Source organism: Hesperophylax consimilis, chromosome 3 (assembly GCF_061612785.1).
Source record: "Hesperophylax consimilis isolate HC1 chromosome 3, BYU_Hcon_1.0, whole genome shotgun sequence".
Taxonomy (NCBI): domain Eukaryota; kingdom Metazoa; phylum Arthropoda; class Insecta; order Trichoptera; family Limnephilidae; genus Hesperophylax; species Hesperophylax consimilis.
This window is the reverse complement of record NC_142838.1, coordinates 25740071-25767466: the sequence shown is the minus strand read 5'-3', so window position 1 is coordinate 25767466 and position 27396 is coordinate 25740071. Positions and strand designations below refer to the sequence as shown.

Genomic DNA, 27396 nt, shown 5'->3' with positions numbered 1-27396 from the left:
TTTTCCTTATATGAAGTCGATTGTATTTATGGCAAAATTATACTACCTACCTAGATAACGACAAAATTATTGATCACAAAATGTAACGGTTTCATTGGTCTGATACAGCACGCGGAAGAATGGTACGTACTCTCAGTATCGACGTGGTGAAAGACCATCATTAATTAATTTATCGAAACATTATTTGTTTTTTTTTTTTTAAATTATTATTGTTTTTTGATATTTGTGCATCCATGTATAAAAATTTATTATAACTTACTTACTTATTACATTTTTATAATTTTTCAAATTTAATTTGATTAATAAGGCTCCTAAAATTCAGCTTGAATCCATCAATTATTCCAGACTTTATAGTAAAACTTAATACTTTACAAATATAGGTACATTTATTAATAGAATACAAAAATAATAAAACGCACATTTTCCTCAAACAGCGAGATAAAGAAACTAACCAAACATACTATGGAGTACATACCATATCTGAATAGCCAGTTACTTCTCAATCTTCCTCTATCCTATCCCCTGGCCTTCCCCTTTGGAGATTCCATAGTCCCACTGGCTCTTACTATCGAGAATAGTTAGAACTCTAGTGCGGTATTCATATTATTTAAAAAAAAAATCTCAATTGGAGTCAGCAAGGAAAAGTTCAAAAGTTTAACAAAAAGATTTAAATTTTTTACTAAAAAATCAAAAGTGCTTCCCATAAAATAATAATAAAAATATGTCCACTCTACTTATTCAAATGCATGATAACTATTATGGATAACTACTTAATAATAATAATATCTGATTTGATGAAAATAACCACTTAATTTAGTGCAAATAAAAAATCATCAGATGCAAGTAGGTATACAAGACCTTTGAGTATTTTTCTAAAAATATTTCAAGAATTCGGTTCTGTTTCATAAAACACAAAAGCCTTACGTGAAAATTGTTCATGTTTGTTAATTGGAATGTCGATTGACGTTTCATGAAAACGTCGCTATGCAAATGAACCAATTACGAGAATTTTCCGTGGCAACCTAAAAAGCAAATATTAATTTGATTATTTTGTATTCTACGCTCGTATTGAATAAACGTCACGACTTGAAGGGCTGAGGTTTTAAATACAATCCAGCCACGATACAAACTCACGCTATGATAAGGCTATGGTATCTCACTTCAGATAAGCTTGCATGTATTAATGTAATTCTTACCCATTTCGGTAAACAATAGAAAAATAAGTTTTGACTTATGTACGGCTGGTTTTTTAGTAAACTTACTCAGTAATGTTATGAGTTGGATTGAGTTGTCAGGAATACTATTCGAAAACAACTTGATGAACGTAAATATTGCAAGAAAAGAGCTGAAAACGCAACAGAACAACCAGCCGTCAAACATTTGGTTTAATATCTACATTACATCTTTTATCAGCATCTTTTAGATATTTGCACCCCCTCCACCTCATTACTCTATGCTTTCTTTCAACCCTCTTTCTCGAAATTTGTTACATTAGGACTGGAAATGGTCTTCGAACATATAATATAATAAAAAATATAAAAAATATCCCCCTTACGAAATATGAACATTGGGATAATACAAGCAAGATACTTTATCACCAGGTGATTTACAATTACATATTATATTATACCTACTTGTAGTAAGGATCACTTTTTAATCATGGACACTGTAATTTAACAAAACAACGATATCATTACATTCTTGAAATTAAATTTTTTAAGTGTTTTTTCCGCGTGATCAATTTGCAGGATGTTCAGTATTTAACCACCGTCGTGTCTCAATGTGTAAACGCACAGACTAAGACACTTGGTGAAACATTGCACTTGTTAAGCCTGAATCGTTGCATCCAAGTAATTACAGGTATTTCATTACGTGCACGTCGTAGACACAAGAAACTATTAAATTGCTGAATACACTAATACACAATGCGTTACACTTATCCATTATTATTTGCTATGAAGCCTATTAAATAATACGTTTGTTAAGTACGCATCAAAGACGAATATACCCGTACATGCAAGATCCCAGAAACAATATACCCGTGAATCTCAGATCCCCGGATGAATATACCCGTGTATATTAGATCCCATGAGTATACCCGCGAATCCCGTGAACCCGTGATTCCAGGATGTATGCTTTAATGCGCGCCCTTTAGGTGATTTGGTTTTTGTTCAACAAAAACGGCACAATACAAGTTATCTTACAATGCTTGTATTATTTAAATGCAATTTCATTACATTTTTAACGACTAGAAAAAACAATTCACTCAAATAACTCATACATATTACAATATAATGGTCAGTAAAAAAAACACTGTATGCACTTCTATGAACACTGGGGATCAGAAAAAACGATAATGATCTTGGAAAAAAGCCTTAAATGGTAACGCTGCAATAATAATAAAATGTAACCTACATAATATTATACATGTGGGAACGTTGAACGTGTTTACGTTATTATTCAATGTTACATCCTAGCACGCTATTATTTGTTACAATAAACATAACACAGGAAACTATTAAAAAAATTGCATAAAAACTGATCAATGTTTGAATATAATTATTTTCTTATTTACGTGTTAATTTGTTGTTATGGTTCGTAAATTCGTTTCGTATTAACGCGTTAGTGAAGCAACAATATTCCGTACGCGACTAACCACGGCACCGACTCGCGACATACTAACGAATGACGAATAAAATAACGTACACCGGCGTTACGACTAACGACGCTGAAAGTAAACGGCGATACCGCGTTGATACGTTGATACTCTGATAGTTGATACTACACTAGACGCCTGGTGAAATCATGAACTACCGCGGTACAGTGATGGAACTTGTAGGTAGTTAGTTGTTGGTAATTGGTCCTCGGTGCGACTTCCTTAGGATCATAATAATTAATATTGATAAGTGATAACAGCATATATATGCGTTGTGTATTGTCACTTTGCATGATGCATGGCAAATCTTTCCACTAAAACCTACGCATCTTTTTTTAAATTTAATTAAATTAAATTTTTATTATATTTGTTTTTATAAGTCTCCGTTATTAAGCTAACACATGAAATATATGATAAATGATTATGATAAACGTATTGTGATTGAATTTTCTTTTATGCTTAATAATAATTCTATGTAAACTCACGTCACATGTAGTCATACAGCTAAGAAGATAAAAAAAAACAGATAGAATCTTGTTGCTTTGATATTCAACTAAACTCAGAGCAAAGGGGTTCTATCTGATAATTTTTATTTTTTTTTGCATAACGTTATGGTTTTTCAATAGAATTTTATTAAAGACAAATCAATTACTCAATTTATAATTTAATTAAAAAATAACCAGCGTTCCCGGGTTACGAAAAACCTGACCATATTTGAAAACCTCCTACTACAATCTCAGTGAGATTAAAAGTTGCTAGTGTCGTGATGAAGGACTTAGCCAGCCAAGGAATTGAATTCACTAATTCATAAATTAGTTTTTAATAGTAAATGTTTTTTTTTTCAGTTTTACGTAATTGGCAGACTGAACCTTGTTGTTCCAAAAAACTGTCATATAAATAAAAATGTAATTCTCGAAAGTCCACATCGTTGCATTCGAATACACGTGTGTTTTTGTATACCTATATTATAATACAGATGTCACCTCTGACAAGTAATAACATGATGTTTTTATAAACCGCGCCATCTTTTGAACGTAAACGCATTCAATTCATTTTGCAATCGAATCCTTGTTCTGAACACTAAATATTGGAAGTTTTGTATTCAGAAAAACATGATCAGGAAGTTTATTTATTTATAATAAATACTGGATATTTTTTACTATTCATATGTAAATAAAATGGCATGTGTAAAAATCAATAAATAATAATATTATTACTTTACCTTTTTAAGCTGTCGTACCCTTAAATTAAATATACCATTCCTAAGAGAAAGTCCAGTTATATTCAATTTTCCAATTATGTCCTAAATCCTGCATCTAAATGTCGCCTATAAACAATTAGATAATGTTAATTAAGTGTTAATCTCAAGTGACCTACCAGGTAAGTATTGTACTGTATATTATCTCCATAAATAGTTAAGTAATAACTTAGATCACTGAAGAAATGTATTATTAGTTTGTACAGCGCCCTTGAGGTGATTTTGCACAAAAACGGCGCTATACAAGTCATCCAATTATTATTATTATTATTATTTGTTGAGGGATGACGTAAGGAGGACTTGCGCAATACATTTTATTGTAGTCATTTTTTTTAAACTATAAATGATTTTCTATGAAGTATTAAAATTGAAGATAAATACCAAAACTGTAAAAAAATATATCCTAAAATTAAATTAATATTTTTTAGCGTTTTCAGTGATCTTTTGCATATAAAACCGTAACTCGGTATTCGTTTTAGTTTCCCATCAGTTTAAATTCCTGAGATAGTGAGCCCTCGACCTGAGCCCTAGTCCCGGTGCAGATGTACGAGTATGTTTGTAGGTACGCAAGACATCTGCCATAATAGATAATTCCTTACTTTAAAAAAATCAGTCGTACCACTTAACAAATTTATAAAATATTTCAGTTTTTCGTGTCTGAGTGTCTGATATAATATATATTGTTTTGTTTTTATTTTCTTGGACGAATGAATGAATACATAAATGGATTTATGAATGAATAAATTAATGGATGAATGAATGAATAAATAAATGAATGGATGAATGAATGAATGAAGTGGAATCCTGGAAGTGGAAATTATTCTACTTTCCGATATCCGATCGAGCCGAAACTCGGTAGATACCTACACTCGTTGTCGATGACAATGCATTATATCAACACATAAAAATTTACAGTAGTTAATACACGAATTAAATCTAAGTACGATTCATTTAGGATTTGGATTAAGTGGTAGCGCTGTTCGCTCATTTTAGTCACTCCCTGGAGAGCAAGGTTCAATCCTCTGTAAAACCAAAAAAAATCTTTTTAACTTAGATGTTTTATACTAAAGTACTTTTTTGACAGATATTGTCAGATATTTTTTGTATGTCTCATTGAATTCGCTAACCAGAACTACAGAAGGTACTGATATAAAATTATACGGTTTTGCTTGATCAAGCCAAATATTTATTGCCCGAAATTATTTTTATCCCTTTATGTTTCCATTGGAAACAACAATGAATAGTGTTAACCCCTTGTGCAATTTTGGCAGCTATTTCTCCCACACATCAAATACCCTTGAACATAGACATATGAATATTAGTAGACCTGCCCTAAGTGATTAAAAGCGTATTATCCCCACTCCCCATACCGGTTCCATTGAAGCCGGCTGTGCTCGCGTATGGCCTCAAGTGAAATTTGAAAACGTGACGTCATCATTCTTGTGCGAACTATGGTCGAGGCATCATCGGTTCATTTTACGAAATAACACGGCAAAATATTGACCTAATGCTATGAAAACTTGTAAAAATAGATGTGAAAAAGAGAATAAACCCAATTGTCGTATTACATTCCATATATAAGCATTATTTTACTTTATTTTAAGCATATTCACATTGTATAATATGGATCAGTTGTAGAAACATGTCTGGACGCGAAACAAAAAGCTGGTTGGTTGCTGGGAAGTAAATTATGAACATTTATAAAAGTGTCTTAACTAAATACTTAAACGAAATATTCAACTCTGAAAATAGAAGACATTTTTTTTTGCCGAATTTGGACTTCGCAAATTTGTTCATAACGTGGCGAGTAATTTGCGCTCCCATGTAAAAATGTCTATTCATTCAAAAGCAGATTTTACTTTTAAGAAGTAAATGGTGATATTATAATGCGAGATGCCTATTTACTGACAGATTGATTTATTGACGAATCACAGTCAGCTTCACCCCCTTCGTTCTTCAACAGTTGATTTTACCCCTCGCCATTATCTTCTCGTCTATTAATTCCTATGTCTGTGCCCTTGAAGTATTTTTGGGAGATATCTGACGGGCTCATAAAATTCATAATACATCAATGATGCTATCTCATTTTGTATTAGGGTTTGATATATGATTTAAACCGTGTTAAAAAGAGAGAACACAACGCTTTCAGTTTGCACACAAAAAATTATCATAGACCCTCCCGAAAATCAAATAATTCTATGAAGCAACAATAAAAAAATCTTTGCAAAAAATAAAATATTAAAATTTTTAAAAAAAATTAAATTAAATGAAAAAAAGAGAAGTGACAAAAAATTTTGCAAGTTTAATGTAAAGTGCTAAGTAGAGTATAAACTTAAAAACCATTGGGAAGTGACTTTAAAAATTTATCAATGTTTGCGTTTAATATAAATATATTTTTATTTGATACAATAACTTAGATATACATTTTTAGGTATAAAATATTTGATAATGTGAGCTCCACTGGATGCTTAGCCCGTGCTGAGGCCCCCATTTTACAATGTAATAATATTCAACAAGATATATCATGAAATAATAAATTGATATAAAATGAAATACAATAATAAAGGCGGTAATGAAAAAAACAGGCATATATTTAGAGATACGGTTATTATGGTGTGTTATTGTAATGGTATTGTGTATTACGTATATAATATGTTTTATACTTATACGTTGTAAATTTTTTGTATTAAGTAAATGATTATCAAATGCTTTTATTGTCTGGTATTTGGGGTGTCTTTATCCAAAGCTTGTGTTTTTCAGTGGCAGTTTTTTTTGTACTTACGTATTCTTGTTTTAATGTATTCTTCATAATATTACAGTGTTGAGGAACCATTTGAAATTTTCCGTTGTCTGAATGTCTACCGTTACGCCACTGGACACTATCCAGAGGATAAGTTGACCTTGTAAAAAATATATTTTTGTACAAAACATTTTTAATTGTAACTACAGTGAATGTAGATAAATTAGTTTAAATATCACAAAGTTTTTCGGTAGATATTTAAATATGTATTTGGGTAATTGTAAATATTCCTTAAACGGAAAATAGGATAAAAAACGTATTTGTGAGAATAACTTATAACATAGCATTAACACACCTTAGAAATGATCAACACGTGGGATGGATTCTATTTTGTTACCACGAAGGTAGGAATATATTTTTTATTATTTTCTGCACAATCCATATACAATTCATACATAATCCATACGATTAACGAACAAATAATGTTAACTAATTTATTCCTCCTCGTACAAGATGCAAATATTTGTTTATTGAATTCAAATTTATGATTGTTATTCTGAGGTGTGTGAATCAGAGTATTAAACGTGTAATGAGTCGTCTCTTTTATTGCACAAGGAAACCTCAATATGAATACAATATCAAGCTAAGTTGATCTATCGACTAGTTCAATAATGTATTATTTCCAAGAGTTTTTTTAAATACAATAAAACAGTTGTATGTACAAAATGAAAATATGAATATTAAATGTAAGAATTGATAACATTCTACAAAATTGTAGAGTAGGTAGTAAAACATAGTGTATCTAGAAGTAAAGCATGTATAAAACGTACATTTTTTATGCTTACGATACATTGAATTATGTACATATACCTATTATACATTGAGAATAGTACATTTAACTATTATACATTGAATTATGTACATATACTCGTACCTATTGTACATTGAATTATGTACATATACCTATTATACATTGAATTATGTCCATATACCTATTATTCATTGAATTATGTGCATATACCTTTTATACTTTGAAAATGTACATTTACCTATTCATTGAATTATGTACATATACCTATTATAAATTGAAAAATGTACATATACCTATTATACATTGAATTATAAGTAACTTTTTTGTTGTTGTTTCAGCGATGAATTTAATTTTTTTTATGGTTTTATGTATATCCTGTCTTATTATTATACTACCTGTACCCGCCACGCGTTGCTGTGGCTCATCCTGTCTATGCAGATAGAGAAACTATAGCGGGTGTTGCTTTTACGTCCAACAGATGGCCATATTTAAAAAAACATGTTCATCGAACAGATGGCGCTGTTTTTGAAAATAGCATGTTTTTACCTGTCACAGGGAAAATCTATATAATATAGGTATATAAAAACACACGCATATGCGAATGCAATGTTGTGTCAACATTTAAAAGCAATTGGTGTAGAACTTTCGGAGATTTAAGATTTTGAACAAACGAACATTTACATTTTTATTTGTATAGATTATGGTTTTATGAATGGTTTGTTTTTGTTTTATATAAATCTTTTTACTCAACTGTGTTCACTTCTTAACACAAGCAGGGAATCTATTATAAATTGGTTGTATTTTTTAAATAAATTATGAAATTCAACTATCTGTTAATTTCCCAAACATTAATCAATAAATATATTTCACTATACAAGAGAGGATAATATGGATATCTGTTCAACCAAATTCCTAACAACTGTTTCGCTATTAAGGTTAAACGCAACGCTCGTTGTATTCTACGTGTTCACAGATGGCGTTAATTAATTAATTTTGTTTAAATACGCTTTTGCAAGGTATTGCTTTACAGTATTAAGACAAATTATTTGTTTGCGCCCTCATATACGCAATATGAATATGAATAAATAGTTTGTCCATATAAAAACTCAATTCTATCGAGAAAGGCATACAAATACAATATTGGATTGAATCATCGGTAAAATATTGTATTTGTGTGCCTTTCTCGAAAGAATTAAGTCTTTAAACGAACAAAACTATTGATTCATATTCATATTGCGTAAATGAGGGCGCAAACAAATAATTTGTCTTAATATTGTAAAGCAATACCTTGCAAAAGCGTATTTAAACAAAATTAATTAATTAACGCCATCTGTGAACACGTAGAATACAACGAGCGTTGCGTTTAACCTTAATTTCAAGTGAAAGATTATGCTAGGAGTTCTGTTACAGTAGACCTCGCGTAATATTGATTATTTCGATTTGACAGCTCGGTACGCTCATGTGAACTCTAGCGGAGTAAAAAGATACTATCCAACTTCACAGGAATGACGGGACACGTCACAAATAAACAAATTTACAGAAAGACGAAATGCAAAGCGTTCGAGGTAAAACAGGACATCGCTACTATATCTACAAATAGCACCATGTTTATGAAACAAAATCACTTGAAGGACGCTTTCCAAAAGGAGATGTCGCTGAACTTTACTTCATTATTTTTTTAAGAAAGACAAACATTCCCGGGTTACGAATAACTATATTTGAAAATATCCTAATACCATCACAGTAAGCAGAAAATGTTGCTTGTTTCGTGATGGAGGACTTGTCCAGCCGAGGAAATGAACTCACGACGTCTGGATCGCAACCAGACATGATGCCAACTCAGCCACTGTCCAGTCATATTTATTTATTTTATATTAGTTTTTCCACTGGAGAGTGGAGAATGTATGTTAGGATTTAAAAATTTTGTGTGCTGCGCAAGTGGATGGAAAATAAATTCCAGGAAGACATGGCACCATCAAGTGAATCAAATAATTGAGTGAGTTCTTGTTAAAATTATCAGCCGGAGGCGGAACAACCTTAGTTTTCGAAATAAGGTTATGAGTTTTGAAAATATTTATCAATTCGTAGATTTGAAATAGCAACCTTCGGGACCCGAAACAATGGTCTTACCACTGAGGTCGTAGAGTTTTTAACCTATCTAAATTGACAAATTATTTTTAACTACCTTCTTCCATAACAATACTTTTTTTCTGTTTTTACTTTGACATTTGTGTTTACAAATTACTAAATATAACAACCCATGCGCCATACGATTATGAGAAGAAATTTCATTCGTGTAATAACTAATATCATGAATCACGAATGTTTCACTCACTTAAATTCCCCCAGTCAGGGACCACACGATAATGAGATCGATCACAACGGATGTTGGTTTAAAAATACGCAAATTATGAGGTATTATCATGGACTAAATTATGATGAATAATAGCCTAATTTTAAAACATTAGGTATGATTTTGATAGTCCGTGGGATGCGGTTATTACCTACTGATATAGCTATTTTTGTAAACATTAAATACGTGACTTTTGTTAAATGTGACGACCGTCCGAATGACGTCTCGTATGAAAGAGACGGCAAGAGAGTGCGAAAAAAAATTAAAATACTTACGCGAAACAAATTCTCAGACCATAAAATATTACTATTTGTTATTTCGGCTACTGGCCTTATACCTAGCTCTCTCATTCAAAATTTAGGCGTATTAGATCTGTCAAAGAATTTATATATAAAAATGCAAAAATCAATCATTTTAAATACATGTAGGATTACGAAAGATTGTTTTAAAATATTTATATTGAGGGATCAGTAGGAATTATAGGTCCAGTTAGGAGTTCTACCGAGCCGAACTCTCTGATATGAAAATATCTGGAGTAGGTGAATTATTTTCCTATTTGATCTCTGGTGAGTTGACGTGTTGTTCTTGTATTTATAATGCTTATATAATGCTCTTACATAATGTGGATTGACTGACTAGATGTTCATTTGTGGAAGGGTTTAGTTTTTCCTGTGGGGAAGATTTAACCCGGACATAAAGTCGTAAAAAATAGTGTAAAAGGTTGATTGTCCGATGTATCTTCTTCATCACCTGCCATTCTAAAACTCCCAGAACAGTAAAATAATTTCCCTATGTCGTCTTTGAGGATGCTGTGTGAAGGGGTCTTGTTTAGGAAAGGAAGGAGAGGAAGTTCTAGGAAGAAAAAAGGTATGAGGGGTGGGTGGCGATCGGCCTAAATCAGCCTCTACCGATCTGGCACTCCACGCAGCTGATGGGCAGGCGTATCCTGAACACACCTCACTCGATGAACCCAGGTACCCCTGCTAAATCACCAAACGTATTGAACTACTTACGGTGACCTATGGCATAGATCTTGGTTATCCAATAAATGGTTCCCGGTTCGGCGGGAACATGCCTCCCAATTTGTAAGAGTAATAAGTAAAATATACTAGTAAAAAGAGCAATTAATCTTCTACCAAAACAAATAAAAACGACTGATAAAATATCATAGGTACTATGTAAAAGACTTACAATTATGGCTGAATGATTTACATGTTGACACACTTTTCGTATAAATTCTTTGCAAACTTCCATGTTTCATTTTTCACCACAGTATAGCCATGACTTAAAAAATTACATTATGTACTTACATGTTATTGTATTTAGGTTAAAACACCTCAATTCTTTCAAGAAAGGCATAAAAATACACTATTGAATCACCGATATATTATTGTTTTTGCATGCATGTCTTGGAAGAATTGAGTTTTACTACGTATAAAAATATTTATTCCTGTTGCGTAGGTACGAGCGCAAACAAATATTCGTCTTAACATTTGAAAGTCTGGAAAAAAGCCTATTGTCATGAAAATAATTACATTAACGCCATCTATGAATGTGCAGATTATAACATACTTTACCCTTAAGACCCCGCATTCCGATTTTCCACCGAATTATATCGTAATTCCCTTGAACACTTTATATTATTTTTTAAGATAATCTCTATACATTTGCTAAGCTGAAATATAGTTACATGATAGTACGCTCTGTTATTTCACATGTGGTATGAAAAAATTCAGTGTTTCTTTCAATGCTACTGAAGGCATTTTTTTGTCGAGAGATTGAATAAAAAAAAATTAAAATTGTTTCAATATATTTATATCATTTTTAGAAAACTCCTCCCATAACTACAAGCTATGGAGCTCGATTTATGGAGAGTAGGATAAAAAGAAAAAAAGATATATTCCAAATATGTTCACGAAACATATAACATTACCCACCACAGTGTCACCTACTCAAATCTACCTCACACCCATCATAAAACACCATATTAACAACAGTTCTAAATTTATGTATTATATACAAGTGTAAATATTTGGTAGACACTGTAATGTATGTATAGAAGTAAATAAAAAATAAAAAAGTTCTATAAAGATGTAATTAGAATTCCATAAAATTTTCTACATTAAATGTCTAATTTAAAACAAAAGCATTATGTTAACTACAGTCTTTGCGCTATTATTTTGCAATCCTAATTCATATTATAAATAACATTGTAAAAACATTATACGGACATTACAGTAAAAGAAAATATCTCCTCTAAATAATATTATATATTGGGTGTGGTGATTCACAAAGCCGGGAAGTACTAGTAGTAGTAAGTTATATATTTTAATTGGAGATCATCATTTGCGAACGAGTTTGTCAGGCAAAGCAAATTAATAATGAGAAAGTGGAAGGAATAAGAAGTCGGGAAAGGCCATAAGAAACTGGCATTATGAGCCTATAAACCAGACGGGACGGGACTTAACCGCTATTTCTCAGAGGTCGACATTATAATATACGATAGGTACCTCGTTAAAGGTATGTGTCTAAAAGTTAAGAATGTTAAATTACTTTTAAACTAGAAAAATAGTAAGTATTATTTTATGGTTCCATACTAACTCAACACAGTGACAATTCAACACACTTTTAAAAAGTGATATAAAGTCGTTAAAAACGATGAAATATATTTTTTAACTTAACCTAACCTAACCTACTTAACCCAGTTAATAAAGTTTTTGTTTCATCACTTTCCATGACTTTACATAACTTTTTAAAGATGTGATGAATTATCATTGTGATGATTTATCCGGTCACCGTATTTTATAATACCTACTCACTGTATGGTATTGGGTTAATTTTGCAGAACTCCGTATTATTATGTATCTAAGTGACGTAAATTCCTTATAATTTTTATGTTATTTTATGCCACAACTAAAAGTCAAGAAATGTATCTAGACTTGTCAAGATGTGAACTGAGATTTTTTTGTACAGAATCTAAAATACTAAATTACAATAAAAATACACGCTTTGTAAAATATTTACTAGGTAGGTATGTAAGTATCTACTTTATCGCTTTTCTAGATTTTGAAAGAATCTTTTTATAAGTGTTGGTAATTTTCACACTGTCATTAAACCCTTGGGCAATTTTGGGAGATATCTTCACGGAAAACGAACATCCAGAAAAAAGGATGACAGTATTCTGTATGAAGTACACCGCATTATAAATACGAAAATTCGCTTTATTTACCCGAAATTTCGTGGTACATACCTACTTACCGCTAAAATCGTGATTTAGCCAAAATTCGAGTTTTTCGCTAAAAAAGGCAGAATTTCACTTTTTCGCAAGCGTAAAATATTCAGGTGCAACAAATATAAATAAATATAATTTTTTTAAATGAATGTTGAATCAAGTTGCAGTTTACACCTGCCTACAGGAAGTAACTACCTATCTTTTAACGGTTGGATTCGATGCAGAACGAGTTCAATAAATCCTGTTTATTAAAAAGACAGCAGAAAGTTAAGTATGTAGGTCACATAGCAGCAATGCTTTATGGATTTACGCCATTTTTAGGATACATGCGATGTATTGATATAAAAAGCAACAATCATTTTTATTCGGTCGCTATTCACTAGACTATAGATTTCAAACTGAAATATCGGAAAGATACCAAATTGTTGATGTGACGTATGAAATATTTAAATTAATTATTGAATTGCATGAATCCTATTAAACACTATGGTGGTGTGAAGTATGAAATATTTACATTAATTAATGAATTGCATGAATCCTATCACACACCCTATGGTGGTGTGAAGTATGAAATATTTACATTAATTAATGAATTGCATGAATCCTATCACACACCCTTTGGTGATGTGAAGTATGATATATTTAAATTAATTAATGGATTGCATGAATCCTATCACACACCATTTGGTGGTGTGAAGTATGATATATTTAAATTAATTAATGAATTGCATGAATCCTATCACCATCCTAGGCCTAAAATGGCTCAAAATTCTGAAAAATACCTACATAATTTTTAAATGAGCCAGGGACTAGGTTTTGACTTCTTCAAGGACGCGGGATAAATTTTATTTAATTTTGTGAAAGACCACCAATTGGAATCGAAACGTTGCTTGAAATGTTTTTAAGCGTATTTGATGGCCTGATATATGTAAGTAGTCAGGTCCTTCCCAACCTAATTTACCTCATCTTACTTGGGGATGCCATAGTTCCATGTTATAGGCTTCAAACGGTTGGAACAGTTGGAACTCTAGTGCGTTAGGTATTCACATTAAAAAAAGTGCAACACACATTACTAAAACAGCGTTTTTAAATACCTTAAAAATAGGTACCTGCACAGATATTACAATTCAATTGAAGTGTCTTCCGGTAACTCTGATCTGCCTGGCTTATATGTAACACACGTGATGTCTAATACCACGTGTGTAATAACAGTTAGTAGTATTATATTGATCGGTTGTATTATCCTCTCAAGTGCCCCTCTTCAAAAACTATATCATGGCTTCTGCTTCTGAACATTCCCATGGGAACGAACCACTTCAACTTCGAAAAGTAGGTACCTAATGGTGATTCTATTATTTAGGTCGAAGTCCAATAATTCTTAATGAAGGTTTATTTATAAATAATAATAGTTAATCATTTGAAGAAGCAGATGATACTAATAAATCAAAACGAAGCATGATACAGAACAAGATTTGATTTTTATGAAAAAACCTACAATTTTATTGAGTTTGATGAAATTTTTGCGCACGTGACCTTCAAAACTCTACGTCACTGTGTACATGATATTTCAAAAAACTCTGCCACGAAAAACTTCAGCAAGTTTTAAATAATTTAATATCTTTACACGACCGGTCGATGGCTGAGTTGACATCGCGTTTGGGTCCCACCCAAGCTTAGTATGTTCAATTCCTCGGCTGGCTAAGTCCTCCATCACAACACAAGCAACATTTTCCGCTCACTGTGGTGTTAGTAGGAGATTTTCAAATATGTCAGGTTTTTCGTAACCCAGGGATGTTTGTCTTTCTTTTAAAAAAAATATTCGGCATAAAAAATAAATAAAAATATTATAAAATAGGTAATTATTGTATTTATAAAATGAAAGCTTTTATAAATTAACAAAACCAAAGCAAAGGTGTAAAGGTGTACTGAGACGTCAAAATAAAATAAAAATAAAAAAACATGTGTTTATATATATATTTTAATATTTTATCAATAAAGGTATTAATGTGGAAAAAATTGAAGAAATGGCTATTTAAAAAAATATATTTGTTATAAATAATAATATTCATCTGTATAGGTGTCTTTTCAAATAATGTTAAACTAAAATTTATTTTTGACAGTAAGAATATGCAAATCGAAGATTTTTTTTCATATTTCAAAGGTAAATTTAAAATGTAAATTTATTTTCTTTTGGAGTTTATTTATGAAATTAAGTAAAATTTAAAGTTGTCGATGTGTATCGGCTGATGAGTATGTTTTCGAAACTTAAATAAAAAAATCAACAAAAAGAAAATATTATGATATTATGAACGGCTAATATATTATGTTTTTGAATGCGTGGGTAGGTTATTTTTTGTTGTCTACCGAACTACGTAATTTTTTTTAAAAGGGTTTTTATCGTTTTGATTGTTTTTGTGTTTAAGTCGTAGAACTTCATTTATTATTATTTTTCAAAATAATAAATAAAAATGGGTATTACTTAACTGTGGTGGTCTCAATAGCACATTTAAAACAAATATTTTTAAAGAATTACAAAATGGGATAAAAACAATAAAATATGGCATACAACATTTAATAGAAATTATATTGATCCTAAGATGCTAAATAATTAGATATGCCCAAAGTTTTCTCATTAATAAAATTGATGTCCCAATTATAATTTAATAACGATTTTTTTTTATTTAGATCAAAGAGTTTAGACTTAGACGGTCCCTGGAAATAAGTCATCAGACAAGATATAATTTATTTGTAACAGATTTTTATTCTTTTTAATTAAAAAAAAAGAAAATCTAAAAATAGACGTGTAAAATGTTGTGAAAATGTTGTAAATATGGCGTAGCAAAATGAAGAACGTGCAATGTAAATTATCATTAAATCTATATTTTTGTTTACTGTGCTGTGCGCTAGTCCTGCGTGAAATTTGATTCGGTGAACTGAAATTTGCTTTGAATTTTAGAGACATTTTCAAAATCGGTTTGCTGAAAACCGATTTGCCAAGAAATCAGCCTAATCCGTGATTTCTCACTTCCTGCGATAAAATCAAAAGTGATTATTTTTCGTCAACAAACCGCTACAATCTGTATCAGCAAATTTCTGGCGCTCACTCTCTGAAGTTCATCTATCGACACTCCCGATAACTAAACGCTGAAGGGATCAAAACCACCATTTCCATAACCATAATAGCTCATTTTACTTGACGCTTTTGCCGCTAGATGGCAGTAAGGAATAAAAGTTGTCACAGACCTAGCAGCTTGCAGGTTGGCTTGAGTGCGGGGGGCTGCTGGGAGGCTGGGACCGGCGCAGGTGGTAAGCGGCAAACGGCAAACAGTGTTCGTCCGGCAGTCGGTCTTTTCGTACGATTTTTGTATATTGCGCGTCTCGTGTTCACAATAAAGGTTTTGACACTTGTTGGATCTAACTTTTTACCTGGCAAAAACTCTCGCATTGCTGCGTTACGCATGCCAACATCCCCTGCAATTCAAAACATTGTTGTTGTAAATACAATTCCGCTTCTCCAGTGTTTTGAAAAAGTTTGAGTGACCAATAATAGTGTAGTAATTCTTTTGTTTGTACCAAGTTCGGGCGGTCATCTGGGAAATCAGTTTGTATCAATTGATTTTGTTTCCTGAAATCAGTTTTGTATCCCAGAGGTTTCGGGGGTGACTTTCATTTAACAATTTTCACTTTGAAAGTCTCGCCTCGCAGGAGCTTTTGTTACTGAACAAACTTTGAAAGTTTACTCAAGTGGTTGGATTGTCTTTCTCTCCCCCCTACTGCTGCAGCCAGAGGTAAAGTAAACTTTTTTCTTGTTCTACTTATAGCAGGTACCTATTCTGTATATCTGAATATCTATTAGCGCAATCTATGGCTTTTCCAAAAGCTATTTTTAATTCGATTTAAAAACAATTATCTAGGTAGGTACCTAGTTGTCCAGTTTTATGAATAAACTAAACATCACAATGTTACTTATTTCTTAATACTTAAATTGAAATTATTTATGTTTTGAGTTTTTTAAATATTTTATTAGGAATTGGCGACGGCAGTAGGGGCTCGTGATTTTTCTTGACTGCTGGAGTGCTGATATTTATAAACAAGACATCATTGATGTTGTTGCAGCCGAAAACGAAATAAAAACGACGAAAATAAAACGAAAACGAAAAGGAATAAATTTTTTTATTTTTTTATTTGATATTTTGTATGAAGGTTTTCAGGAAATCGGCGAAGCCAAAATGAAAATTCATTAAATCTTCATACAAACAACCGAATTATCGAAAAATTAATCAATTTTGAACAAAAAAACATCAATACTGTAGTATTTTCTGAGCACCCTATCATACTAGGCCACTGGGTAATGGTAAATTTTATAATAATTGTGAGAATAATGCTAAATGGAGAGCATGGGAAGTACCTGACTAATCAGATCTGGCTACTAAACAAAGCTAAAGCCATTTCAAATAACGTACAACGTTTCTGTTTAGAATATTCATATCTCCTGAATGCATCCTTAATTAATGAAATCAATCCCATAGTAATAATATTTTGATGATAGCGCCGTTTTTGTGCAAAACCACCTCAAGGGCGCTTTACAAATATATGAAACATTTCTACAATTAACTATCTTATTACTAACTATAGACTAGTCAAACTATTATCAATGTTCTCTTTATATTTGCGCCATGCCGTGTTTTAAACCCGTGACCTCCGGATTCAGACAGTCTAGAGCAGTGACGGCTCGTGACTTTTAGGATTTTTTTTTGTTTTTTGCTAGATTGAAAATATCCTAAAATTTTTCCACATGATGAACAAGAAATGTATTATCATTATGGGATGCGTGATTATACCGATAACTAAAACTGAAGATACCGGTAATAATTAAAATATATTTTAAAACAATGGTGTCTGCACATATTTATCTGCATTATACCTAATATTATTATGGACATTTGCAAACCAATCATATCATAATCATCATACCGGCTAAAAGAGGGGGATTCACTTCACTATCACTTTCATACATACATCTCATTGAAAGTAATAACAGAGTACCGGCAAATAATAAAAAAAGAGGACACGTTTGAAAGTATTTGTGAACAACGATAGTAGGTACCTATCGAAAGTTTCAAAAAAGTTTATTGAACTAGTTTCGAACACCTGCCCGCAGAGCTATATTATACCGCATAAGCCCAAAGATAATGTGTCCATAGTATTAATTATGTTTAAATTTTGACTCACGATTCAATTCGACAATGTTCTTGTAATATTGTTTCATTCTTCAGCTTCGTAACATTTTTTTTTTAAATTAAATTATTTTTTTGACGCATCCAGTACACCACATAACAAGCAAGCGCTTAAGGCGACATATTTCTCATATTTTAATTATTTATTATATTTAAAATCTCAAATGTTTCTGGTGAGATTCCTACGGATGTAAGTTATTTATATTTAACCGTAGGTCCGTCCTTTACCCTGGGCCGCCCACCGAATATTGTTTTTTCACGACTTCATCACTTATGTAGTTAAGATTCCCACTTTATTTTTAGATTTGATAGGGCAAATTCAACCGCAGGTCTGTCCACCAGGGCTGCGCATCGCATATTTTTGTGCATGGTTACTTCATTTACATTTTGGCTCTATTTTCACCTGTACCTACTTCAATTCAAATTTTGAATACTTTTTACAATACGTGACAGGTCTATAACCGCGCTTCTCCGTAAGAATCCTAATGGCTACATGGCTAGCAGCCGAATTGACAAACACGTCGGGTTCCCACCCGCGTCGGGGGATCAATTCCTCTACTAGCTAAGTACTATGTCATTACACAACCAACATTTTCCACTTCCTGTGAATGTCCATCTTTAAAAAAATGCTGAGCAGTTGTCACTGTTGTCAGTAAGAATGCTTTTATTAATTTGTTTGTATATTATTATATTTTATCGCTATAACAGCATAGTACACTAAACATGATATTAACTTTATATTCCTTGACTTAGAAAGGTTGGTAGTAGTTTTAAAAATCTTGGAGCAGGTGAATGAGTTTGTGTATTTGGGAAGTATGCTTACGAAAGATGGGAAGGCTAACAGAGATATTGAAAAAAAAGGTAAATGCAGGTAACTCCATTAATGGAGGACTGAACAAAGTTGGGGCTAACAAAAAAATGTCCAAAGAAGCGAAGCTAGCAGTCCACAATGGAGAGCTGGTACCTACCCTGATGTATGGCATTGAGGCATGGAACTGGCAGAGGCAGGATTAAAGCAGATTGAATACTGTAGAAATGAGATTCCTGAGACGTATGTGTGGTAAAACCAAGTTTGATAGTGTGAGAAATGTGGACATGCGCATAGAATGGGCGACAAGGCTGATGTAAGCGTAACGAGTGAGATTAAGAAAGGAACGCTTAGATGGTTTGCGCATGTAGAGCGAATGAACGAAAAAAGGAGTTTAAGGATAATATATGACGCAAATTTGAAATGTAGAGGAAGTCGGGGACCTTGGCACGATTAAGTGAATCAGATACTTGAGTCGGGCTATGTCAAGAGTCATATAATAGAAGAGAATGTGAATGAGACAAGAAGTGTGTGCCAAGACCGAGTTATTTGGCGGCCCGACCTCTCTGCCTACCCCTGCGGAAACGCCGTGATGGATAGTTAGTGAATTCAGTTTGTTAAATTATTTGTTAACATTGAGCCAGCCTTTGCTCCTTGCAAAAAACAGTTAGGCAAAATTATTAGCACGTCATACTTTGCCGAATTTTTGTTCACACCTTTTTTTTGTACCTACAATTAATAAAACACCGTAACATTTTATACGCCGATTTATTTCGCATTGATTCCAACCGGTTTCATATACCACAGTGACTAACTTCTTCCATGGCAATAATTACACTTATTTTCGTAAAACAAACCTCTCTCTGCACAGGGGTAGGCAGATGGGCCGCACACTCCTCGCTTTATTCACATTCTTACTTCTTCTCATAAGTATCTTCTCTATAATTATTATTCGAACCCTTGAGATGACACGTTTGAAGCATTTAATTCGCTTAATCGTGCCATGTCTTTCTGGGACGTTCTCAACGTCGCGCTGGCGTGTCACAATAATATACGACGCGAATATTATTATATTCTGATGACATTCCTTTCTTCTTCTTCGTCCATCCGCTGTACGTGTCCAAAATATCAAAGCGTCTATTTCTTAATCTTATTGATTGTGCTTACATCAGACCATGTTGTTTGTCGTTTTGTTTTTAGATCTTCTCAATCTGAATTTGTTCGGGTGTGGTTTTAACACACATAGGCCTCAGGGATCTTAATTAAACTTCATTCAGATGCAGTCTACTTTCTTCGTTCTTCTGCTAATTGTCTCGCATCGTATGGAACTGTCTAATTTACTAAAATACACGCTAATGAATGTAAAATAATAAAACATGTAACAGTTACATAAAATATTATAGAAACTAGAAAAATACTACATATAAGTCAAATCACTAAAACTATATTACCAACGCTACTCTAATTTGTAGGGTTCAAAAAAGTGCTGGTATAGATTACGCTTTATTCTATAAATGGAGTCAATAAAAATATCATAGTTGGAAAGGTTTTCGTTAAGGGTATACTTAAAATAATTTAAAATTTTAATGGATACGTTTACTATTTCGGGAAAAAACGCCCTTTTTCAAGTTATTCTTTAAAATATTTATATAAATTATTTGTTTTTGCCCGTACTAACGCAATACAAATACGAATAAATAATTCAGTCCCTATATAAACTCAATTCTTTCAATACAATATTTTTTATCGATGATTCAGTCCATCGTTGTATTTGTGTGCCTTTATTGAAAGAATTGAGTTTGTATAGGGACTAAACTATTTTCATATTGCGTACGAATATAATATGTAATAATACGGCGTAAACAAATAATTAACCATAACCTCTCAGGCCTCTGGCATATTCCGCAGTATTTCTGCATTGCAATAAAATAAACGAAATATTTCTGAACGTTATCGAAACTACACACTGAAAAAATGACGCTTTCATTTTACTATTGAAATTTTTTTTTTAAATAATACATTTTTTTTAAAAGTCTCACCTTAAGTTTAAGCAAAAACTTTGATCAAAAATTCACTTACTTATAAAGGAAAAAAATAAAAACCCACACATATTTATTAGAAAAATGTATTATAAACGTTTAAAATTAGCGCCAAATATGATGTTTTATTACGATTATAACACTGATTTATCCACAGTTGCAATTAAATTGCACTTTAAATTTGGGTACCGCCGCCACGGGAACCATTTATTGGATAACCAACACCTCTGTCATAGGTCACTCCAAGTGGTTCGTTACGTTTGGTGACTTAGCAGGGGTGCCCGGGTTCATCGGGTGAGGTATATTCAGAATGCACTGACACCCTTTGACCTCTCCGACTGGTCTCTCGAGCCACGCCGTGCGCCGCAGTGGGAGGGATGGATTCATACGTTCGTCCCTCCTAACACCCGGATCCCTAGATTCCTACCTACCCCTCATACCTTCTACCTTCCCGAACTTTCTCTTCTTCCTTTACCTAAAAAAGACACTCCACACAGCTTCCCAAAAGATAACACAGGCCCTGAGGAATTTATTTTCCTCAGGGTCTCCTGTGTGGGGTTAATGTAAAAAAAGGTTATAAAGTTTCAGTAATATCATAAGACAACCTTTTAGCGAGCTTAATTCAGTGTGACATTTATTATTATTTGTCAAATGCTTTTATCCGTATAAAAAATATTTGTCAGCTTATTCAAAAAATAAAAAGGAAACGTAGGAACACTTTTCAACGTAAAAAAAACAGGTTATATGGGCGGAATAAAAGCACATTGAATATTATTTATAGAGGGCATGGCACCCCGAAAAATGGCAAAACAAATCAAATTCAATTATTATTTTCAAACAAAATGACCGTAAGAAAGTGCAATTCTTCCCACCCGTTCGACAAAAGATTTTCGAAATACGTAACTACAAAAAAATATGACAAAGTTATTGTATTTTTTCTGCGGTGGGTTGCCATTATTATTTACTTTTTCCCGTGAGAGTGAAATTAAATTGTATTTTCCAACAAGGGATGGCTGAGGTGCCCCAAATATGAAGGTTTTTTTTGCTTCAGGGGAACTTTAATATTTAATAATTTATCCTTCAAAAGTCAGTATGGATTTGTTCCTGATGTCCTAGGAAGATCCAAGAAGAATCGAGCATGCCTAATTGTGTAGGAAATCTAAATCCACAAAAACCTCATTAATATTAACAGGGACAATGGTGCTAAGCTTGATAGTTCTTGGTAACTGGTTCTTGACGACTAAGTTAATACTAAACGCCGAAAACCACATTAGTTTCACTAATTATTTGACCGCAATACCAGCCCTTAGAAGATTAACGCGTGTAACTTAGTATCACTTAAACATACATACACACACACTTCACTACAATCCCAATATACACGTATACATCTGACTTGTTGATGTACACTGTTTCGCTCTCCGAAACGCCGGCTAAAGAAGGAAGAAAAACAACGCCCCAAAAATGAATGGCGATAATTCTTTTTTTTGGCCGTGAAAATCTCAAATCATTCTGCAACTATTATTTAAAAAGTAAATAAATAAAAAACAATATAATTTCGGCTATGTTGGTACCTACACGTAACTAACTGACCGCCAAACAAATCTCCATTAAAACCTATTGGTAACATTAAAAAAATATGTATTCTTATTCTTATTTTATTTTGATATTTTTAAAAACACTAAATTTAACTAAAATTTCTATATCACGTGATTTTCAAAGGTCTGCGCTAGTAATAACAATGATAATGTAAAAAAACAAAACGCCTCGAAACAAATTAATACGTAGTTATAAATTTATTTTTAGTTTTTTTTATTGATCTACAATCCGTTGTGAGTTCAGGTCGTCTCTAGAAAGCCAATTTAATCTTTCGAAGGAGGCGGTTTTTACCTCCACAGTACCCAAATACATAATTTTAGGTCTCCTAACACTCCTTTGCCCTTCAGGTTCATTACAAATAGAACTCTTGGCTGGTTGGCTATCTTCCATCCTTGTTACATGTCATACGCAGGAAAGTCATGCCTCATGATAATGTATAAGGTGTTTTAATATCATTACACAATTTGTAAAATGTAATATTTAGTATCGTTTCCGCTAGTCACCATTTTCTTATACAGAATTCTTCTACTTTTTTTATTAGATCTTCATCTCAAAATATACCCAATACCCATTCGAATTGTTTCGAGATGGCTCAACACTTCCTAGTTTATCACAGGTCTTATGACTTTCGCATAGATTGGATTTCCTCCTTTTAAAAGAGAGTCTCGTTGAGTCTTTTGATGCCTTTGGACGTTTTTCTTAGTCTGTTGATCAGAGTGACGCATTGTTAAGAAATGTAGGAACAGTACTTGGTTCATACCACCACCAATCGTTGAAAACTAGCGGTCAAAAGTTCGTTCTTCCCATTCCCAGTACGCCTGAAGGGTACCTAAACTAATCACACGTTGTTTGTGTCAAGTGTTAATATTTTGATGTTCTCAAGCGTGAGTCATAATTCATAAGACAATAGGAAGAGGACAAGCCGCCAATGACGACTTCTACATACAAAGCAATGCGTGAAACAGCCGCGAGCGATGGTACAGCATGATAATACTCCGTGCAAGATTGGAAATAACCACATTCGTACGAACAAGACAATAAGTAAAGAAATAAATGTTATAAGCAAATAATATTATGACTGTCAATTTATTCTGATTCAAATCTCCAACACCAGAATAACACTTGAATAACACTAGAATAACACTAAAATAACATAAGAATAACACTAGAATAAAACTAGCACAACACTAGAATCTGTGGCTTGACTTCAGTTAACTTGTATATTTATATCTATCATTGTGTATTATGTAAAAGCTGTTTGTTTCTTACAAAATAAATAAATAAATAATAAGGACAAACGAAAAAAAATACTAGAATAACACTAGCATAACACAGAAAGACGACACCGTACCACTAAGGTGTTTTCGTTATTAAAAATCTTCCATTATTAGTTTATTATTAAAACTAAACCCTAAAACAAAAAAACAGTCTGAGAAACATGAATATTAAAATCGTAACGATTTTGAATATCTTAAAAAGTGAAATTATTCACCTTAATTTATTTATTTATCAATACTTAGTTAACTCATCGTCGTGTGTGCTAATAATTAAAGAAACGTATATAAAAATTATATTTAGCCAACATAATATGAACATAATTAATTTTCAAAATCGGAACTGATTGTGGGAACAATTCAGTCAAGCAATTATTAATTAACTACTCGTATCCATATTTCAAATCTGCATTTCTTTTGGTAAAATTTTGACAGATGATTTTTAAAGTTTTCTAACGGTGTTCATTCGATAGGTAAATTTCTGATGTCTGTCTAATTTTCCAACCATATATTTTTTTTTTTTTAAAAGAAAATTAACAACAATTGTTTACGAAAGGCAATGATTCTGAGGCAAATGTTTTATAAATACTATCAACTTCACACGTCCCACAATTATATTAAATATCCCGTGATATTTCTCAGGTGTGCGCTAGTATGAAATAGAGTTTTATTTTTGTTTCCCGTACCTCAAAATCCGTTTAAAAATCTCGGAAGGGAATTTCTCAAAAGCTCTTTTAGGTATTATATTTTTACGTTAACAATAATACCAAGAGTTCTTAATTTATTTTATTTACTTTAAGACCAGGTTCGAGCAGGGTTTACTTTACTCCCGTTGTTTTCAGAATTTTTGTACACCACTTGTTCCACTTCCCATGGCGATGTTTATCTTGCTTTGATCGGGAGCAAGCTTTTTAAATATATATTTTTTAATTTTTATTATCTTTCTTTTTGTGACAAGTTAAGATAATGATATCCCCACTGGGATCTCCCTTACTGAGAATTTGATTTACATTAAAATCAATTTATTTGAATAATATGAAGTTACTGATTAATTTAATTATATTATACAAGAAGCGCAATACTTTCACATAAAAAATTGCTGTATCAAAAACATTGCTGCCCATTTAAGGCGATGACATACGTAGTAATGCAAAATCATGTGTTTTTGGTTTGAAAATTTGGTTGCCTAGAAATGTTTCAGATGCTTTTATTAAATACTAAGAGTAGAATACATCTTGTATTTTTTAGATAAGTTTTTTTATAAGCCCAAAAAAAATAATGTATAAGGCCGATGAAAACTGCTTTAAAGTTCAAAATCTCCTACTTACGAACCCATTTTCGGTTATGATTTTATTGTGTAATGTGGTAAAATTAAGTTATTTATAAAATGATCGAAAAAAAATAAATATTTATTCCTGAACATCCACAAAATAAAATAAAAGGCACTTTTTGGCCATGTTTTTTTCTTGCATAAATCAAAACAGGCGGATGGCGTTAAGCGGGAATTTAAACCTTATCACCATCTACGTAAGGGTTGTTATTGATAGCGTCTCAATTTAAAATACTACACGACGTAGTGCATCGCCTTAATAAGATTAAAAAATGCCTTAAGAGGAAGCTACAACCCAAAAATGTGTATATTCTTGGTAAACCTTATATTATAGCTCAAGGCTGCCCAACCTTTTTAACAGTTGGGCGAAATTGACGATTTTGAATCACTGGCGGGCCACTGAATACCTGACGGTTCCTATTTCCATGGGGGGGGGGGGGTTGTTAGAGAATTTCTATAAAACATAATTCCCCACAAAAAAATTCAAAATGAGTGCTCCCCACTTGAAATCCATGAGGGGGGGGGGGGGTTGTTACAGAACTTCGCTGAGAAAAAATTCCGCGCACCCAAAAACATCAAGCGCGCGCGCAAGCTGCATTGTTTGTTTGACCGCGGGCCCGCGACACTTTTTCAAATTGGCGGATTGGCGGGTTTTTTGAAAATGGTTCACGCGGGCCTGGGGTTGGGCAGCCTTGTTATAGCTAATAGGCATTAAAATCGCTTGACAAACGGAGTCTAGAACCGTTCGATTTCAAGCAAAAAACTGTTTTTTATTTATTTTGTAATAAAGAAAAAAAGTTAATCATGTGAAACTGTCACAGATAATCTTAGCTATAATACTGTATTTTTAAAATGTTGTTTCCTTTATGCGTTCACACATTTATATTAAAAATTTTTTTTTAAAGTTTACATTTATATTTTTTATTGAGTAATTTATTTTTTTATTTGTATTCTACTCAAGCAAAACGATAGCAAAACCTTCATTTATCTAAAGCATATTTTTGGTATTCATAATGTATACCAATTCGTTATAAAGATTAATAAAAATAGTGATTTGACATTAAGCTTCGCCTTAACATGCAACAGATTTAATTTGAGATTTTCACGGTCATAAGTATTAGTTTATGGGTTATAATGCAGATTTGCGCTTCCTCCTTTACCAAAATTTTCGAACAGCGTTACGGTGTATATCATCTACCGTCTGAATATCTGTACCGATGATGGACACAGTAATGCTATCCGAAACGTTGGCTAAAGAAGGAAGAAGCGTAACACAGCACAATAACACAAAAAAAATATCAAGCTACCATTTTTCGTACGTATATATCTAGAATCATCTTTTCTTATATATGAGTTTCTTAAATCCTGAAATCCTTTTGTGGTAGATACTCTTATTATTATGGCTGTCGGGACTCTTGTGCAAAGTTCGAAATATGTAGACGTTGTTTATCATTAATTTTATCTGATTGATCTTATAATTTTACAACTTTTTTCTACTGATCCTGGTTCTCAATTTTTAATAATGTAATTTAAATTAAAAATATCACACTATGTATTAATGTGCAAACTTTATCGTTATGCGTCATTCTTGGTAATTTACCACACAAATGTAAACATTTTCACAGCACGACAGTCTGTAACTTAAATACCTGTTTTCGTTTATTTTGGAACCCACCGGTAAATCTATGCGAGAAGCGCTTCAAAGTTAATTGATCAGTATTTTACAGTTAATCAAACAAAAGCTTTATAAAACTAAATCATGGCATTATAAAACGCCCTTCGTTTATATTCAACATAATTGGCGCTATAAAAAATACTGTCTATTTAGTATTATAAATTATTCGCTTTGCGCATTGCATAGTACCTGCATACATGTTTTACATTATGGATAAAAGATTTCAATAGGCTTTGTTTTCTTGGAACCGATTATATTTTTTTCTCGTGGATTTTCTACTTTCTACCTATAAGAGATGGGATTTATTTATTGTACCACGCTGGACATTGGAGTAAATTCAAGAACACTCGCGCGAAGTATTTTCACCGCGAACAAAAAAAGAAA

The 27396-nt window shown here is 32.4% G+C and overlaps 2 protein-coding genes across 9 annotated transcripts in view; one reads left to right on the top strand and one right to left on the bottom strand.

Annotated features, from left to right (window-relative positions):
- LOC149425167 (uncharacterized) overlaps positions 1-2755 on the bottom strand; it is a 50361-nt gene extending 47606 nt beyond the window's left edge. For 2 of the 5 annotated variants that reach the window (XM_089650995.1, XM_089650997.1), the window contains exon 1: positions 2416-2669. The gene's annotated coding sequence lies outside the window, so the exon portion shown is untranslated. Of the gene's footprint in view, positions 1-2415 lie in introns of all 5 variants that reach the window. The other 3 variants (XM_089650996.1, XM_089650994.1, XM_089650998.1) reach the window with 3 other exon arrangements.
- LOC149425165 (uncharacterized) overlaps positions 1-27396 on the top strand; it is a 753180-nt gene that overhangs the window by 294908 nt on the left and 430876 nt on the right. For 3 of the 4 annotated variants that reach the window (XM_089649680.1, XM_089649672.1, XM_089649663.1), the window contains exon 1: positions 16397-16838. The exons of the other annotated variant lie outside the window; for it this stretch is intronic. The gene's annotated coding sequence lies outside the window, so the exon portion shown is untranslated. Of the gene's footprint in view, positions 1-16396; positions 16839-27396 lie in introns of those variants that run through there. 4 annotated transcript variants of the gene reach the window in all.